This window comes from Sinocyclocheilus anshuiensis, unplaced genomic scaffold (genome assembly GCF_001515605.1).
Source record: "Sinocyclocheilus anshuiensis isolate Anshui unplaced genomic scaffold, SAMN03320099.WGS_v1.1 scaffold786, whole genome shotgun sequence".
NCBI classification, from domain to species: domain Eukaryota; kingdom Metazoa; phylum Chordata; class Actinopteri; order Cypriniformes; family Cyprinidae; genus Sinocyclocheilus; species Sinocyclocheilus anshuiensis.
Window position 1 is genome coordinate 208,600 of NW_015544172.1, and position 18,897 is coordinate 227,496.

General features: G+C 37.9%; 1 protein-coding gene across 2 annotated transcripts in view; it reads right to left on the reverse strand.

Annotated features, from left to right (window-relative positions):
* LOC107696017 (double-stranded RNA-binding protein Staufen homolog 2-like) overlaps positions 1–18,897 on the reverse strand; it is a 57,296-nt gene that overhangs the window by 26,675 nt on the left and 11,724 nt on the right. The window lies entirely within an intron of this gene.

Consider the following 18,897-nt stretch of genomic DNA (forward strand, 5'->3'; position numbering starts at 1 on the left):
TATCTCTCTGTCCTCTTCAGAGGGAGGAAGCGCAGAGAGTGTAATGACCTGTGCTCTGAATGGAGTGTAGAGCACCTTTGGTACGTAACCATGCCTTGGTTTCAGGATGCCTTAGAGTCATTAGGCCCGAATTCCAGGCAGGCAGGGCTAATGGAGAGCGCCTGCAGGTCCCCTATTCGCTTTACTGATGCTAGTGGCAGAAGTAGAGCAGTCTTCAGCGACAGTGACCGAAAGTTGGTAGACTGTAGCGGCTCAAAAGGGGGGCCCTTCAGAGCCCTCAGCACAGTGGGCAGATCCCATGAAGGGACGGTTAGGGGATGAGGCGGATTCAGCCTCCTGGCGCCCCTTAAGAAGCGGATAACCGCGCTGTTTCTGCCCACTGATTGGCCCGCAAAAGGGGCATGAGAGGCCGCTATAGCCGCCACATAGACTTTGAGAGTGGATGGTGAGCGTCCCTTATCCAGCAGCTCTTGCAGGAATGACAACACCTCTGACAGATCGGAAGTAGGAGGGTCTTTGCCACGGTTTAGACACCAAGCGGAGAAAATAGACCACTTAAGAGCGTAGAGGCATCTCGTAGACGGGGCTCTAGCCTCCGAAATTGTGTTTAAGACTCGCTCTGGGAGGCTCGAAGGCTCCCGTCGAGCGGCTAGAGGTGTAGGGCCGAGGGTGCTATATTGTCCCGTTCGCTTGAGAGAGGAGATCCCGTCTCAACGGAATGGGCCAAGGGGCCGCAACCAACAGCTAAGTCAGCTCCGATAGCCACAGCTGGTTCATCCAGAGAGGGGCCACCAGGAGAACCTTGTGTTTTTGTTGCCTGATTCGCCTGATTACCTGTGGGATCAGGGCGATCGGGGGAAATGCATAAAGAAGGAGGTTGGGCCAATCGTGGGCCAACGCATCCTTGGACTTTGAGTAATAAATTGGGCAGTGAGAGTAGTCTTCTGAGGCGAAGAGTTCTAGCTCGGCCTCGCCAAAGATCTCCCAGAACCTCTGAACCATCTGCAGATGGAGAGTCCACTCCTCTGAGGGGACATTGCTCCTTGATAACATGTCCGCTCCTTGATTCAATTTGCCCGGTATATGCGCCGCTCTCAGTGAGCGCAGGTTGAGTTGAGCCCATTCCAGGAGGCGCTCTACCAGAATGAAGAGACGCTTCGAGGCGAGGCCTCCATGGCGAATTATGTAGGACACCACTGACATGTTGTCCGACCGGATTAGCACATGTTGCCCCGCACATTCTGGCAGGCTTTGGCGGCATTGGTTCGTTTTTTATACACTGCACAAACCAATGGCCGTGCAGTTTCACTACGTGATTGAAAAAATGCTTCAGTTCAGGAGAAAACAGGCTTTTTCCCATAGCGTCTTAGCAGACGCAGTACAAGTGTAGTATCGACAGGGAACCATGGTTTTATTATAGTAAAAGTGTAGTAACCATGGTTTGTTGGCGTATTGATTACCCTTTGTCTATTCACAGTTTTACTACAAATACCACGGTTAAACTAAGGTTAGAGTAGCAAAACCATGGTTAATTTGTGGTGACCATGATTAGTAACCGTGGTTTTTTGGTTTTATATGTATTAAAACCATGGTTATTTTTCGTAGGGACATAATGGCTTTAGTATTGCACATCTTCGTATTATTCTACACTGTACTATTACATTTTCCCTGACTTTTCAGTGGACCATAAAGGTAAAAATAAAACAGCCTCTTCTTAACGTCAGTCTATGTGTTTTACGTTTGAAATTTACAACGTTTTTATAACGCGTCGTGTTTCTGTGACTGTCCAAAGCGTTTGGCACTGCAGTGAAGAGTTAACACCTCAAAAGCTGGGTTTCATAACCTTGGGTAAAAATTGGTGCTAACCCTGCTTCTAAATTACAAGTGTGAAACGTACCTTTCCCCAGGGTTAAAAGTGGTGTTTCAAACAATGATAACCCAGGGTTCAAATGCAGTGTGAAAATTCCTAAAGTGCATTAGTGCCCGCCCACTTTTTGAGCGGCCTTAAGTGTTTTTCCCATTCATTTTTCCCACAGGGATTAAAAAAAAATGTTTAGAAGTTATAAGCCATGAACCAAACCAACCAGCTAGGAATCATATCATTACAACCTTTGATTTGAAACAAAAGTTGTTAAAGGTTTATAAGTTATCATTTAAAATAATTTTCGCATTTGGAGAAAATGAATTTTTAGTTAGAGAATTTTACTTCTGTTATGCTGTAAGCATTGAAAATGCATAGCAAAGGTATTTTTAAAAAATAATATTTTTTTTCAATTATTTCTATTTCACTATTTTCAGAGTCCCTTAAAAGAATAGTTCACCCAAAAAATGAACATTTTGTAATCATTTACACACTCTCATTTCCTTCCAAACCTGTGTAAGTTTCTTTCTTATGTTGAACACAAAAAGATATTTCAAAGAACCAAACAGTTGTTGGTCCCCATTGACTTCCATAGTAGGGAAAGAAATTGAAACTGTTTCATTACCAGCATTCTTCAAAATATCTTCTTTCATGTTCAGCATAAGAAAGAAACTCATACAGGTTTGGAATGAGGGTGAGTAAATGATGACAAAATTTTCATTTTATTAAAAGTGTGATAATGGAGACAGTTAAACAGTGTATCAGACATAAAATTGCTCGAAGTCACAACGTAACAGAAGTAGCCTGAATTTTATTCTTCTGGATTGCGTCATGCATTTGAGTGAAGCAGATTATCGAAAAAGAGAACGTAGAGCGGGGACTCAGTTCTATGCATCGGTTGTTGATTGGAAGTTGAGATGCGGGCGTGGAAATCTAAAGTCAAGGCAGATGAACATGAGCATGAAGGGGCGGGGCTTAAACTAAATGAACTAAATGAGTCTGGCATTTTCACCGGATGATCCAGTTATGACGTTTTGATTAAACATTACTAAGCCAAACTTTTTTTCTTTTAAATGAAACATGCATGTATGAATTTTTCACAATAACATCTATAACGTATTTAGTAAACAGTGAATTTTCATTTAATGCAGACTTTAAATTGAGTATATTTGTGTGTGATCTTGTATAAGCCATAACTGTCTCAATAACATCAGCTATCTTTTTCTCACAGTGACAGACTGTCTGGACTGGATGAAAGGTGTGCATATGTGTGTGTATGCATGTAACCGAATCCTGTAACCAGAGAGTGTCTGCAGTCAGACAGCGTTTTACACTCCTCCGTCCCGATACGCAATACCACACCCCCCATAGCGGCCTCAGAGGAAGCTTTAACCACTCCATATCCAAATGGGACGCACCAATAAAACGCTCTAATGCATGGTGTAATGAGTAGGGCCCATCCCTGATGACGTGCAAGATTCCCCATTACTCAAGCATGCAGGGTCCGGACGCCCCCTCTCCATCTGCGTTCCCAGCAAACACGGCGCTTGACGCTGATTACAAAAACGACTGCATCGCCCTCCACCCCCAAAACGTTGGCCAATTTGTTGGGGAAAAACTTGACCTTGTTGCCAGGAGAGCGTGCGGCACAATCAGTGGACGTTTCATCATTGAGATGTGTTTACAAAAAACAATACATTCTGGATTGCTTGTATCGAAGGGCCTGGCTGCTCGAGGGATCTGACGTACTTCTAATCCTGGCACATTTGGACCCATGTGCCTTGGACTTGATGAATGTGTAACATGTGCCTGATTGGACTATTAGTTTAAACGACGCATATGTATTTCAGAGCGTTCGCATGGTGTTCGAGGAAATATAGTGGTGTTTTCGTAATGTGATCCTCAGCGCTGATGTCAAAGGCTCTGATTGCATAAGAGGAGGTGTGCAAATAATGGCATTTCATAGGAAATCCAATAATGTTAACTGCGGCATGCTGAGTGAATTACAGAAATGTCAGTGTATTTTCCTTGGGAAACAAAGAGAGAGTATGTCTCATTTTGAAGTTCATTTTTTAAATAAACCTTTAAGCTAAATAATGACATTACCGTTCAAAAGTTTGGGTTTAGTAAGATTTTTTTGGAAGAAAATTCATACTTTTTTCAGCAGGGACGCATTAATTTAATCAAACGTGACAGTAAAGACATTTAGAATGTTACAAATGATTTTCTATGCCGTTCTTTTGCATTTTCCATTCATCAAAGGATCTTGAAAAAAAAATAATGAATGATTTCTACAAAAAACTGTTTTCATCATTCATAATAATTGACAAGAAATTTTTCTTGAGCATCAAATCATCATATTATGTGACACTGAAGACTGGATTAATGACTGTTGAAAATTCAGCTTTGCCATCATAGGAATAAATTACATTAAAAAAAATATTAAAATGGAAAAAAGTTATTTTAAATGGTACTATTTCACAATATTACTGCTTTACTGTATTTTTGATCAAATAAATGCAGCCTTGATGAATATAAGACATATTTAACATTTACCTTTTTCTATGTTCCATTCAATTTATAGGAAGTTCGCAGCTTTTTCAACCAAACTTTTGTAACTAGGTTGCATAGCTAATAATGTCTAAATACAGGTTACAAATAAAAAAATTTTAACAGTAAGCTTAGATATTGTAGTAAAATAAATATAAAAATAGACAAACTTTCTAGGGGGAAAAAAACTAGGCTAGTTTTGGACTAAAAACTGGTTTGTAGATGTGATTAAACATTTTCCATAAATAATACAAATTTATTATAGAGTAATAAATATAATATAGAGTAACATTCTAAATTCCATATAGAGTAACATGGGTGATCTTACCTTGTGTGAAAATTCAAAAAGAATGGTATAAAGTTAATAAAATAATAATTGAAAATAATGTTTTTTGGTGTCACATATTGAGGAAGGTTTTATTTATTTATTTTTTTACATGAGAATAATCCTGTGGTAACAAACTGTGTGACACAAATTAAGTTAAATTACCTTTTTGTTTTGTTTTTGGTGATATGTAAATTGTGTTTTGGTTGATTATGGAAAAAAATGACATTACTGTATGATTTTAACTTTTTAAGTACAGTCCAATAAAAGCAATAATATGTACTGACTTTAGCTGGCACTCAGTCAAAAACATTCACAATGGATAATACATTCCCAGAATGCTTTGTGCAGCACATAGTTCTTTAAATGCCAACTCTGCAGGTTACATTTCTTCCAGAAGTCCTGCGACTCCCATACCAGAAGCTCTTTAAAAGGAGGGGAAAGTCATCAAATTCATTGCGATCTGAGTTTACAGGCACCCTCACACGTTTTTACAACATGGCAAACAGACAGTAAACACCAGGTAATGCAATTTAACACATGATTAGGACGGAGCTAATTAGATCGTAGATAGTAAAACTAAGAGGGGAGTCGTAAAAGACGAACGAAGCGCCCTAAACAAAAGAGCAAGCCATTCCTGCAGCTGAGCCCATCAAACCAACCGAGCAGACAAGGTCTTCTCTCCCTATCCGCCCTTTCTTCTTTGCTTCTATCAGAGGTCAGGGGATTAATGGCGGACCTTGTGGCCTTCTGCAGCCTCAGAAAAAAAATTTTTGCCCACTGGCTTCTTATAAATCAATGCCTTTGTCAAAGTCTTTTCATCCTGCAAATCTCATTTCAAAGTCTCATCCCGTTATACTCGCAAGGTTACACGTCTGGACTTCAAATTTACAGGGACTGCATGAAAAAAAAAGAGGGTATCTCAAGATGTCTGAGAGGAATATATTTATGACGTGCCTACTTTTGATAGGAAGCCTTGATGTTAAGCAGAGCTATTTTATTCAAGGTTTACATCCTGTTCCAGAAATCAAGTACTTGTCTGTATGGAGATTGTCTGTATAATGCTGCAGTATTATGAGATGCAGCTACAAAACTGCAATCAGATAACACCAAGTTTATTCTGTTCAACCCAAAATGAAAATGTTGTCATCATTTACTCGTATCATGAGCCATGTCCTTTCAGATTTGATATTTCATACAAAAGAAGAAATGTTGAAGAATGTTCCTTGCTGCTCTTTTCTCAAGGAATGAGGACTAGGGCTGTCGGGTGTCAAAACGTTAAAAAAACAATACAAAAGATTCATATAAGTGGTCCATATGACTCATGCATAATACTCCAAGACCTCTGAAGCCATTTGGTAACTTTGTATAAACAGAAACAAATTTCAATAAAATGTAATGTACAGTAGATAAAATTAAAATGTAAATGTAAAATGTAACCTGCCCCTCCACTAGGATAGCTTTTAATGAGTGCAAAAGTCATTAAAATTGAAAATAATTGTAAAATGTAATCATAATCTGCACTTCCACTATAGCTTTTATAATATAGTCCTATATGCAAAAAGTCATACACACCACTTTTATGAAAAATAAATAAATGTTTAAATATACAGTATATTAAAATGCAAAATAATTATTTTACTGCAAAAGTCATATATACAATTTTTATGTATTTATTGGTGTTTTGGCTGATTAACTTTCAATATATGGGGAAAAAAGTTACGATTTTCTATTCTTGGGAGGCCATACAGGTTTGGGGTCGGTGCAATCTTTAAAATGTTTTGCAAAGAAGTATTTTATGCTCAAAAAGCTGCATTTGTCTGATCAAAAATGCAGTAAATCATTAATGTTGTGAAATATTAGTACAATTTAAAACGTCAGTTTTCTATTTTAAAATATAATTATTCCTGTGATGCAAAGCTGAATTTTCAGCATCATTACTCTTCAGTCTTCAGTGTCACATGATCCTTCAGACATCGTTCTAATATGCTGATTTGCTGCTCAAGAAACATTTCTTCTTATTATCATTGTTGAATCATCAATTTTTGGTCAAAAGAAAACCATTTATTTGATCATGCATTTCAAAGAAAAAAGCAGCGTATTACAATTTTTTATATTCTGGCAGATCAAATTTATCGTACATCTGCATATATCAACCTTTGCTTTCAGTCTCTAAAACTGAAAAACAAATGTCATGATGACGCTGACAATACCATCATCAATTTTGCTGTATGATTTGGCTGCGCTCTCCTCCTGTCTAATCTATGCACATGAGAGTAGAGGAAGATGTGATAGGACCACGCAGAGAGAGTTTCCTTCTCCAATCAGAAAATGCAAAGGGTATATTAATCTGACATATAAAACCTGTCATGCATCTCTGAACACATCCCGTGGCACGTACATTTCCGAAATACCAGCGACAAAAGGCTGCCCACATCTCTAATAATAATCTCTCTAAAAAAGAAATATTGAAATAAAAGAAAAGCGTTATCTTTATTCACTCACACACATATATGGATCCTGACAACATTAGGGCAACTCATCAAGATCCTTGTCCTAAGACATACCAGACACACACACACACACAAAAAGCCTGTTGTTTGCTTTAGCAGCAGGAGTGTGTGACACTTTGGTCGTAATCCGCGTTAACCCCTGGTGCACTCATTGTTCACGGCGTTTCATGATGTCTGAAAGATGAGAGGGGGTCCCAGACAGGCAGAAAAACAATCTCAAATTGCTCCTCTCATTTCCATAAGATAAGTCTGATTAAGGTGCTTATAATTGATTGGGCGACTAATGAACCCCTGCTAAGAAATCCACAATCCTCATCCTCAGGTCTACAGGACAAATGTAGATGTTCTCTTACAAATACATGTGGTTTTAATCAAATAAATGAAGCCCTGGTGAGAGATTTCTTTCAGAAATAAACAAACAAAAAAACGATTTTTCATGTTTTTTAAAGAAGTGTCTTCTGCTTATCAAGGCTGCATTTATTTGATCAAAAACACAATAAAAATGATAATATTGTGAAATATTATAACAATTTAAAATAATGGTTTTCTGTTTTAATATACTTTAAAATATGATTTATTCCTGTGGTGGCAAGCCTTAGTTTTCATCAGCCAGTCTTCAGTGTCACATGAACCTTCATAAATTATTCTAATATGCTGATTAATGCTGGAAACTTGTGACACTTTTTCAGGATTCTTTGAGTAATAAAAAGTTAAAGGGGTCATATGATGATGCTAAAAAGAACATTATTTTGTGTATTTGGTGTAATGAAATGTGTTTATGCGGTTTAAGGTTAAAAAAACACATTATTTTCCACATACTGTACGTTATTGTTTCTCCTCTATGCCCCGCCTTTCTGAAACGCGTCGATTTTTACAAAGCTCATCGTTCTGAAAAGCAAGGTGTGCTCAAATTGAAATCGCATCATATGACCCCTTTAAAAAGAACAGCATTTATTCAAAATAGAAATCTTTTGTAATAATATACACTACCATTCAAAAGTTTGGGGTCAGTACATTTTTTTTTTTATTACAAAAATTTATACTTTTATTTAGCAAGGATATGGAAAACTGATAAAAGGTTAAACATTTCTATTTTGGGATCATGTGACACTAGTAAAATTCAGGCTAACCACCACAGGACTAAATAATATTTTCAAGTATATTTAAACAGAAAAATATATCACTGTTTTCATCATATTTTTACATTAAAAGCAAACGTATCCTCTCGTGCAGAGACTTTGAACAAGCAGTGACTGAAGCTGTCACCGAAGACACTGAGCGTAAGTAATAGTCTATAATTTGGGGAAGGACATCCCTTAATTACAGGTTGTCAAAAAATTATTTTTAAATGAATAAATCAACACATCTTGGGATAGTGTTTCCTACTACTTGTGGTTAATTACACAACAATGAGGATCATTGTCTTGTATATGCTTATAATTACCCACTGAAAGTTTGCTCTCACGAGAAGCATTCGGTGATGATTAATGTAGAGCAGCTCTTAACCGCAAGACGCGTGTCACATATCAAGTTAAGAGAGGATCTCAATCCCTGGTTTTTGCACTAAAGCGTAACTAAGAAAGCAGACAAAGGATAGGGTTTGTTTCAGGGAAGGAATCTCCAAATGTCAGTGTTAGTTTGCTCCTGAATGAGTCTTTCGGTGCTGCTGTGAGAAAACTGGAATCGAGAGTTTATTTCAGGCCTATAGACTGGGCTGTATGTGAAACCCAGTCATTCCCAAGGGCTTGTAAATGTAGTTTAATAAAGCTCTCCTTCCTCTCACCTTCAGAATACAGAAGAGTGTTGACTTCTGCAGTTATATAAGGAACCATGAGAAAGGGATTCATATAGGAAACATACTTACAAAAGAATAACTTATGCAGGCATGTCACAATACAATTCTGGTCACAGGTCATTTCAAAATTCAAAGACATAATTAAGAGATTATATTTTGTATTTATAAAAGAATGGCTATCTATGGCACCATTAAGATTTTTTTTGTGCTATGGCATTATTTTAATGACAATAAAGCACTTTTCAACCAAAAACAATTATTCACTATTGAGCTAATTTCTCATCTTTTTACTGTAACATAGTATTTTTACTCTAAAACTTTTTTTTTTAACTCAAATAACAATTTGTTAAAGGCTGAACAACAAATACTACCATTACGTATAAACTTATATTAAAAAAAAATAAAAAATATCTTGAGCAGCAAATCAAATTTTTTTGTATTTTAGAATTTTTTATCAAGAAAATGAATACAAAAAAATTGTAAATATTAGTGCTGTCAAACGATTAATCACGATTAATCGCATCCAAATTAAGTTTTTGTTTACATTATATATACTGAACAAAATTATAAACGCAACACTTTTGTTTTTGCCCCCATTTTTCATGAGCTGAACTCAAAGATCTAAGACTTTTTCTTTGTACACAAAAGGCCTATTTCTCTCAAATATTGTTCACATATAAATACACACATACAGTATACATTTTGAAAATATTTACGTTTATACATTTAGATATTCATATTCTTATATTTTATATTATATATAAATATATTTACTATATAAACATATATTTTTCTTAAATATATACATGCATGTGTTTGTATTTATATATACATAATAAATAAACACAATATATTATGTAAACAAAAACTTTTATTTTGGGTGCAATTAATCATGATTAATCATTTGACAGCACTAGTATATATGTAATAATAAAAATATATAAATATATTTAAGAATGGTAAGAAATCAAATATAATTTATTTCATTTAATTTTGGAATAAACTATCACCTGGGCATGACAGGTTTTGTGAGATTCACTCGTCTATCCATTTCAGAGCAACCACACAGAACTTGATTTAGACTTGAGTTGATTAACTGATAATCACTGCTCACTCTTCAATTTCGGCAAACAGTAAATTCACACGCCTCTCCAAATAACACTAATCAATGGCCATTGGCAAAACACTGTGCTCCGTTAGCACCAAGGTGCTAATGAACGTAGCACTTAGCACATGAGGGCAAGGGTGCGAAAAGACAGCAGCTTCGTGTCAGAAGAATTCGATGGAGGCGTTGTGGTCTGAAATAATCATTTTACCACTAACACCCACATATGCAATGAACTTGTAGATAAGGCAAACATATGTTCTCACTCTGCTACTAAGCCTTTGTTTTGTTTCGCTCCTCAAAGAATAAACAAAAGCTTTTTAACAAAGATCAACAAACCGAAAATGAAAACCAGTTTTGACGTGAGCTGACAAAATCCAACAAACATTCCTAGCAACTTTGGACTATGGGCATGACAAACTTATTTTGGAACTCAAGAAAAAAACTAGACAAATATGGGTTAATTCAATAAAAATCTAAAAAAGAGCCTTTTGGCATTTAGTGCGTGAGCTCGCTTGGATTCAAAGCTGCATAAATGTTTAAAATTAGCATTATTTAAATGGTAATGCCTGTAAAACCTGACACAAATCTGCTAATTTCTTCTTGGTGAATCACAGCCAAACCAACTGAATTATGCTCATTGCACAACTCAACACCATAGCAAACGTGTGTGAAACTAAACTCAAAGTGAAACTGAGATTAAAATCTTGTGGCTTTGAAAAATCGAGTGGGAAGCACGAATGTGGCACCGTGGGTAGTTAACTCCAATGAGTCTGGCACTTAAGAGTCCGTCAAGGTGCTAATGCCCTATTATCAAACCCTTTGTGTTTGGAGAGGCCTCTTTAGGTATCAACAAGTTGCCCTTAATGTGCAAGTTCATGTTTAGATTAGTGGCCCGACAATCGTATCCTCTGGCAGGCCGATTCAAAGCTTGTTGAGGGATGGGCATTGGAGGGGGCTCAATGAGGGAAGAAGAAAAGACGTTTCCCTCCCCTTCGCCCTATCATCTCTTGACGCTTCGTTTGAGGTCCCCCACATTCGAATGCGGCCAACTTTGAAAGTCGTTTCCTAAGAAAAACAGATGACAGACATGCGAGGGTGAGTGATGGTGCAATGGAAGGGCTTTGTTTTCTCACCAAAGCCCGCGGCTGCTGGTGCGACGGGCCGTCAGGGGGGTCTCGATGGGACGGTTTGAGACAGCGACATTCAAAGACGGGCTAATGGGGTCTCGGCGCAGTGTGGGACCGCTTGACAAATGGGTGCTGATCAATCCGCTAACTCCTGCTGAAAGCAGGGGCTCCAAACATGGGGAAAAGTCGCCTCTAAAATGGTGAGCTTTGGGGAATGGAGGGAGGTAAGGGACTGCTATCACTAAACCGCGACCTTGCGTTATCATTATTCGTTTTCTACCCGACACGTCGCAAGCGTTGATAGGAGCTGACATTCGACCCGAGCGGCTGATGATGAATGTCCAGAAGCAGAAGAGATGTTAAATGACACTAAACATCTTAAACGAGTCAAAGGGAGACTGAGTCTTCACTAAAAGGAGGGCTTGACTAGAATAAAAGTGGAGAAAACTATTTAAGTCCTATTTAATTTAATGCTATTGTCATTTATCTCAAAAATGCACCCATCCCAATATAACAAGCTCATGTGATTCCACACACACACACGAGTCTTTCAGTGTGACCAGTGTAAGGTCAGTGAAAATCCAGCTGCTTCTATTAGGCAAGAAACTGCAGGAAACGTTCTGGGGGAAACCACATGACAAAGGCTCCAACACAATACCAACTCCAAGAACTTCTAGTCTGTTTTTTTTAAGTCTTGCAAACTTTGTGTGTATATATGAAGAGTTAATTTGCAAAAACTGATAAACGCCACTTTAAAAAAAAAAGAGCTGATTGCCATGCATTATTCTCCACATGTAGCGCGATCTGAACCCTAAACACGTTTTGTCAAAAAAGCTGGTTTTGTCCACTTTCAAGTTTAATATGTAAAAAAAAACATACTTTCAATTAACTTTAATTTTGTAAATTACCTGTATTTGTTTGTTATTATTACTTAATCAAAACAACCCAACTGCAGTTTGATTGATATTACTTGGAATGCGCAATAAAAAAAACGTGATTTCTGAAAATAAAAATAAAAATGGAGTTATCGGTTTTTGCAAATTAACTCTTCATATGTAGATGCCCACTTTATTCCCATCTATAGGCATTTGCATATAGCAACAATCATGGAATAAGCATAAAACAGCTCTTATTATTATACAAGTATTCAATTTCTTGTTATTTTTACCATTACCATACTTGGCTTTTTCTTTCTTTCTTTTTGGTATTTACAGTACAATTCAAAAATCTGAGGTCAGTAAAAAAAAATAATAATAAATTTTAATTCAGCAAGGATTAATTCAATTGATCAAAAGTGACCGTAAAGATATTTATAATGTTACAAAATATCTATTTCAAATAAATGCCGTTCTTTTGAACTTTCTATTCACCAAACACTCCTGAAAACATTATTCATCATGGTTTCCACAGAAATATATTACGCAGCACAACTGTTTTCAACATTGATAATAATAAGATGTTTTTCTTGAGCACCAAATAACATATTAGAATGATTTCTGAACGATCATGTTGCACTGAAGATTGGAGTAATGCTGCTGTAAATTCAGCTTTGCCATCACAGGAATAAATTACATTTTACTATTTAATGTTATTTTAAATGGTAATAATATTCCACAATATTATTGTTTTACTGTATTTTGATCAAATAAATGAAGCCTTGGTGAATATAAGTGACTTATTTCAAAAAAAGTGATAAAAAAACCTTACCAACCCAACCTTTAAACAGAAGTGCATATTTTTAGAAGACCTAGCTTTAGTTTATTAGTGCTGAAGCCATTTTAAATTGAATTTATATGAATAAATAGTATTATTTTGCAGTAGTGTAACGCACCTCCCGAGTCAAAAATCTCTTCCATATTAGAATGTGTTCAATCCATGACTGTTATAATTTAGCATTGAATTTAGCTTGATTTGCCCTAAGCCTTTTTTATATTGTTTGAGCCTATTTTTAACATAAGATCAGCTATAAACATCATAATATTTTGCATAATTTTTTGAAGTATTTTTTAACCTAATGTGAACTTTTCCCTCATCATGTAATTCAATGAAAAGGTCTTTGCTTAGTGGACTTTAAAAACACAATCAGCCTTCGAAAAATAATCCTCCTCCAAACAATGTAGATTAGGTAAAACCCTTTTGGTTGTGCTTTTACGTAAACAGATTTCCTACAGGTGCCATCGTAGGCGACAGAGACATTATGCAAGGCTTAGTCCGTGTCGAAGAGAGAAGACGAGAACAGCTGCTGAGTTGAGTAACATGCCGAGACCCCTGACAGAGGCGGCCTGCTGTACTAACGGTCTCCAGCCCTGGGCTGGAGGAGACTTCAAACGGCCCAGCACCCGGCAGGAGATCTTCTGAAGACGGACACAGCAGCCTCTCAGACATGAATCAGGCCTGTCAATAGCTGCCCATCCTCTCAACAGGTGTCCGATTGTCACACAATCACTTTCTCCTCGCTTGTCACAATGAAAGAGCCATTTCCCAACAAGTGGAACGCATTCTCACCATGAACGGGCTTCCTGTTGCAAACAAACAAGCACATAATGAAGCATACAAGATCCAAGGGCTACAATTAATTGCTCAAGAACAATGTCTCAGTTCTGTTAGGAAGTCAAAGCGAAGATGTTGTGGGACACCAGGAGAACTGGTCTTTACACAGTTATGTAAAAAGACTTTCAGAACTTTTCATGCTTTTTATGCTGAGCTGAAACAATCTGGCTGAAACTTTAGAGAAACAGTTCACCCAAAAAAGGAAGCTTTATTCCATGGGACACAAAATAATGTATTTTCTGTTGTAGCTTGCACTTTTCTGGATGATGTTTGAAACTTTGGTAGAACTTCACATGCTATTGCCTCCTTAAAGGAGGAGTTCACCCAAAAATGTTGTCATCATTTACTCACCCTCTTATGTGTATAACCTTTATGAGTTCAACACAAAAGACGATATTTTGAAGAACCAAACAGTTGTTGGTTCCCACTGACTCCCATAGTAAGGAAAGAAATACTATGGAAGTCAAAGGAGACCATCAACTGTTTGATTACCAGCATTCTTCAAAATATCATCTTTTATGTTCAACATAAGAAAGAAATTCATACAGGTTTGGGACGACATGAGGGTGAGTAAATGATGGCAAAATTTTCATGTTTCATGGGTGAACTATCCCGTTAAGATGAATTGATGTTGCATTCTTGCTTTTGGAAAAACAAGCATCAACTAAATTAATAAATGTAAATGTATTTTATGACAAATGTTGTTATTTGTCCATACAATGAAAGTCAATGGGGTCCAACATTGTTTCAAACCTCACTGAATCTCATTATATGGACAAAAACAGCCGAAACACTGCTTAAAAACATCTTCTGATTTGAGCAAATTAAGGGCAGAAATTTCATTTTGGGTGAAATATCCCTTCTGACTAGGCCAACTCTTCAAACAGTCTGCCAAACGGCTATTATATTTTTTCTATAGGACTAAAAACAGAAAGCAGCCAACCCGTAGTTGAGTTTCAAGAACTTCTGGCCTCTGCCGGTCAGCTCTTAGTCTTCATTTGGGAACTCAGAAACTGCCAACTTCAGATCTCCCCTGATGTATGAGGTTGCACTATTCCCAGGCCTCAGCTTGAAGGCTGGATTCAAAGGCTCTTGGGAAAAGAGCAGCCAGCTGAGCACAGCGTGCACACGCAGCAGCAGCCAAATTCGCCCTGTCACATTCGATTTCAGGGCCTCCATGTTGTATAAGCAACACCTCGTGCAGGGTTCTGTGAGCTCCCCGCTTTGACATGTTTGTTGCCGCTGTGGGCTGACACTTATGTTACTTCAGCTCTGTAGAACATGGACAATTTAAAGGCCCTAACAAGCCAAAAATGGACACACCGTTCCTGGAATCAAACATTCTGGGATCAACATGCTGGACCAGTTCAAGCAACTTTCGAAGTACTATTTTCACAGCCGCACTAACAATGACATGAAAATCAATTAACAGAATCAACTGCATTCAAAAAAGACATTAACCAAAAATGACGTGCAGCTAAGTATGTATTTTGGCCTCCAGTCAGTTCGTTACTCTAGGCAGACGACTGAATGCAAACATATGTTGGGCAGATGGCATTGCGTAGCTGGCACGGGGTCGGCGGGGGCGCTCAGCTGTATATCTAAGACGCCCAGGTCCTCCAGGAATGCACATGGAGGGCCAAGGATCAGGGCAGGAGGGGCGTCAGGCTATGGGGGGCTTGAGGCCTTCATCGGCAGTGAGAAAGAGCAGGGCCCTGGGCCCTGTGAATTGACAGGCTCTGCAGGAGCCAGGAAAGTGCAGGAGCAACTCTACACAGCTCTCTGCAGGACTCTGTCAATTCTACCAATGAGTACGTGTCAAAAAGTGACCTGGGACTGCAATGGGGAAACATCACACGGCTCACGTCCAATCAAAATCCTGTGAGTTATACGATACAAAATGTACTGTGGCTGGTTTAGGAATGTAAATCAAGAAGACAGATCAAGTTTGATGGATTAAAAACATGTTATACACTGATAGGACTCTTCTCTTATGGATGATAGTCTTCGTTCAGCTTGAATGACAGTATACTGGTAATCTCCAGGAAAGAGTTATCAACGGACCCCCATCACATTCCCACTGGCTACAAAGTTAGTGAGATAAGACAGTCCATCTGAACATCCCAGGCACATGTGCCTCAGCCCACATGCATCGCAAACCCCATCCGTATACATGTGAGGTTGATTCCTCAACCTTGATCACGCATGTCCAACTATCACCTAGTTGTTAATCTCATAGCCTTAATTGACAGTGCTGTGCTTTGCTTGAAACATTTTACATGGTAATGATTACCGTCCAATTATTGTACACAAATGTGTTTTCTCTAGCAGTGGTTTAGCATGGATTCAAATATCTAGTTTACTCTTCGTGATTTGTCCTCCAAACAAAAAATTATAGTTATATACATTTATAAAATGTATTCCTTATATTTATTTGTAGGCCAAAATAATGCTGCCTTATGAATGCAAAATGGCAACATATGCCAACAATAGAAATAAAAAAATATTTTTAACTTAATTTTGATTGGTTTTATATAGATTTTCTAAATCTGAGAAGTTAAGACACACTCATCTGTTATAGGAAAGACCATTGCGTCAGATGATTTTGGTCACAAGTCCTTTCGGACAAAATGTGAAGTTGTTTTGTGTTTTGCCTTTGTAGGGCAGAACAGTTTCTTAATTTTGCACATTACAAAACACTGCATCAAAAATGGCAACACATTCTGATACTGGGGCATGTTGTCACAAAAGGTCACCATGTGTTTCCTATACAGAAATCTTTCAAATATAAGCCCACACTGAGAAATATTCAAAGGGAGTAAAAAGTGTGACAACCAGTCCCCGGTTACCACAAACTACACAGTGATAGAGAAAGAGCCCTGCTCTCATTCTTGCTTAAGCGGATTATAGTTAGAAGCATTTTCTGCAAACTGTGGGGCAGAGGAGCAACTTGGGCCAAAAAGTGTCACAATCCAGAACCACCCTGGGTTCATTGTTCTTACTCCTTTTGTGGCTGGATGCCACTGTACTAAGGAATCTGGAAAAGAAAGGCTCCCTAACAGTCGGTCATGCACCAGTGCTTTTGGCAACAACAAGTCCATGGCCTATATTGCCTTCATTTTGCTCTGGCGGCTGTGTCCCCACAACAGAAATCCCTATTACTGGTTATAGAACGGGCTTTATTAGAGAGTGGAGCTTTGAAGGGCAGAACAAAAGAGCATCCTATGTTTAGATTAGATAATGTAAGCAACCGCTTTTCTGCATGGATGATACTACACAATAAGCCACCTCATGAATACTAGCCAGTCCAGATCCTAGGGCTCTTTTTGTTTCATAATTACTGCAAGAAAAATGAAAAAAGAAAACCTAATCAAACGTGGTCTCGTCTGTCATTAAACCACGCTTATCATTAACAATGGGGATAATGGCTGTGCGTGTTCCTATTGCCTGAATGCTGAAACTGTGCTAGTAAGTAACTGGCTGCGGATAGTCGGATATATCCAAGGAAACTCTGCAAACAAACAATGCAATAAAATATCTGTGCACAACATGTTCTCCCCAATGAATCTTCATAATGAACACCTCTTATTGACAGCACACTGCGTGATGCTTTCAGATCTGTCAGCACAAATGTGTCAGTCGGTCTGACATTTTCCCAATATCAGTTTGGTATTCCAAAGCAATCAACAAATCGGCATGGAATGTGGTAACTGGCTTGAAAAACCGTGGGAAAAAGGTGATGAAATACCAGCCTGCTGAACAAATAATTTATTTAAAATCATCTGTATCTGGAACTCATTTAACATAACAAATGTGAAGAAACCCAAAACCTTCGGGCACTTAAGTCACACTGACAATGTCTGAATGTCACTGTTTTAGATGCAAAATATCAAACCAAGTGACATCAGCCAACTGGTGTTACAGTAATATTAAATTAATACTTTTTCATAATTTGAAATGTTTTGTCTGAGTGAGTTTTTTATGTCTTTGAAATTTTACATTTTACGTTTTGTTAAATTAAAAACTGCATACATTAAGTGTAAAGATAGATAGAATGATAGAACGATAGATAGAACGATAGAATGATAGAACGATAGATAGAGCGTATCTCGAGAACGAAAGAGATACAAATTAAACTCCTTTTTCAGATACAGTAGGTTTACTTAACATTTATTTAACATCTTTTGTTGGTTAACATTAATGACACTGATAGGTACTTAATTAGGAATGCTGTCCCTTTAAGACTGAAGGCATGCATGTAATACTGACACACGTTCAGTTTTCACCCACCTGTTTACGTTCACTTAATCCATAACCGACTGTATTTACGTGAGATACTCTACACAATAGACATTTGGACCGCTGTGTGTGTATTTGAGCCCTGAGAACTGATCGCGTGCTGTATATGAGAACTGAAGTGGAGCGTGTGTGAGAAAGAGCACTTCTATCAGCGCAATTCCGCCTATCCCGCCTTCACTAACTTAAGTTAATCGACAACGAATTGTGACTCCCAGGAAAAACGGGACGTCTGGTCACCTTATCCCTACCCCTTCGGGTGCTGAGGTCATTGTTTCAGATCGCTAGTTCGCGTTTTGGTAGTCTATCCATCCACTGCGGCTGCCATACTGAGACTAGATATGCAAACGCCCCTTATCTGATTGCAATCCATTGACAGGGACGCACATTTCATAGTTTTTATCATCAGATATTAGTTTTAGCTCATCAACGTCTCGTCTTAGTCACAGAAAAAATTTTCGTTAATTAATATTTTTTGTCGTCGTCTTCGTTGACTAAATGAACACTGATATGGATAGACATGTATACAACAGACAGACAGACGGACGGACGGAACGATAGACAGACAGACAGAAGGACAGACATGGATAGACATATATACGACAGACAGACAGACAGACAGGCAGACAGATAGATAGATAGATAGATAGATAGATAGATGGAAAGATAGACGGACAGACAGAGGGACAGACATGGGTAGACATATATACGATAGATAGATAGATAGATAGATAGATAGATAGACAGACAGACAGACAGACAGACAGACAGA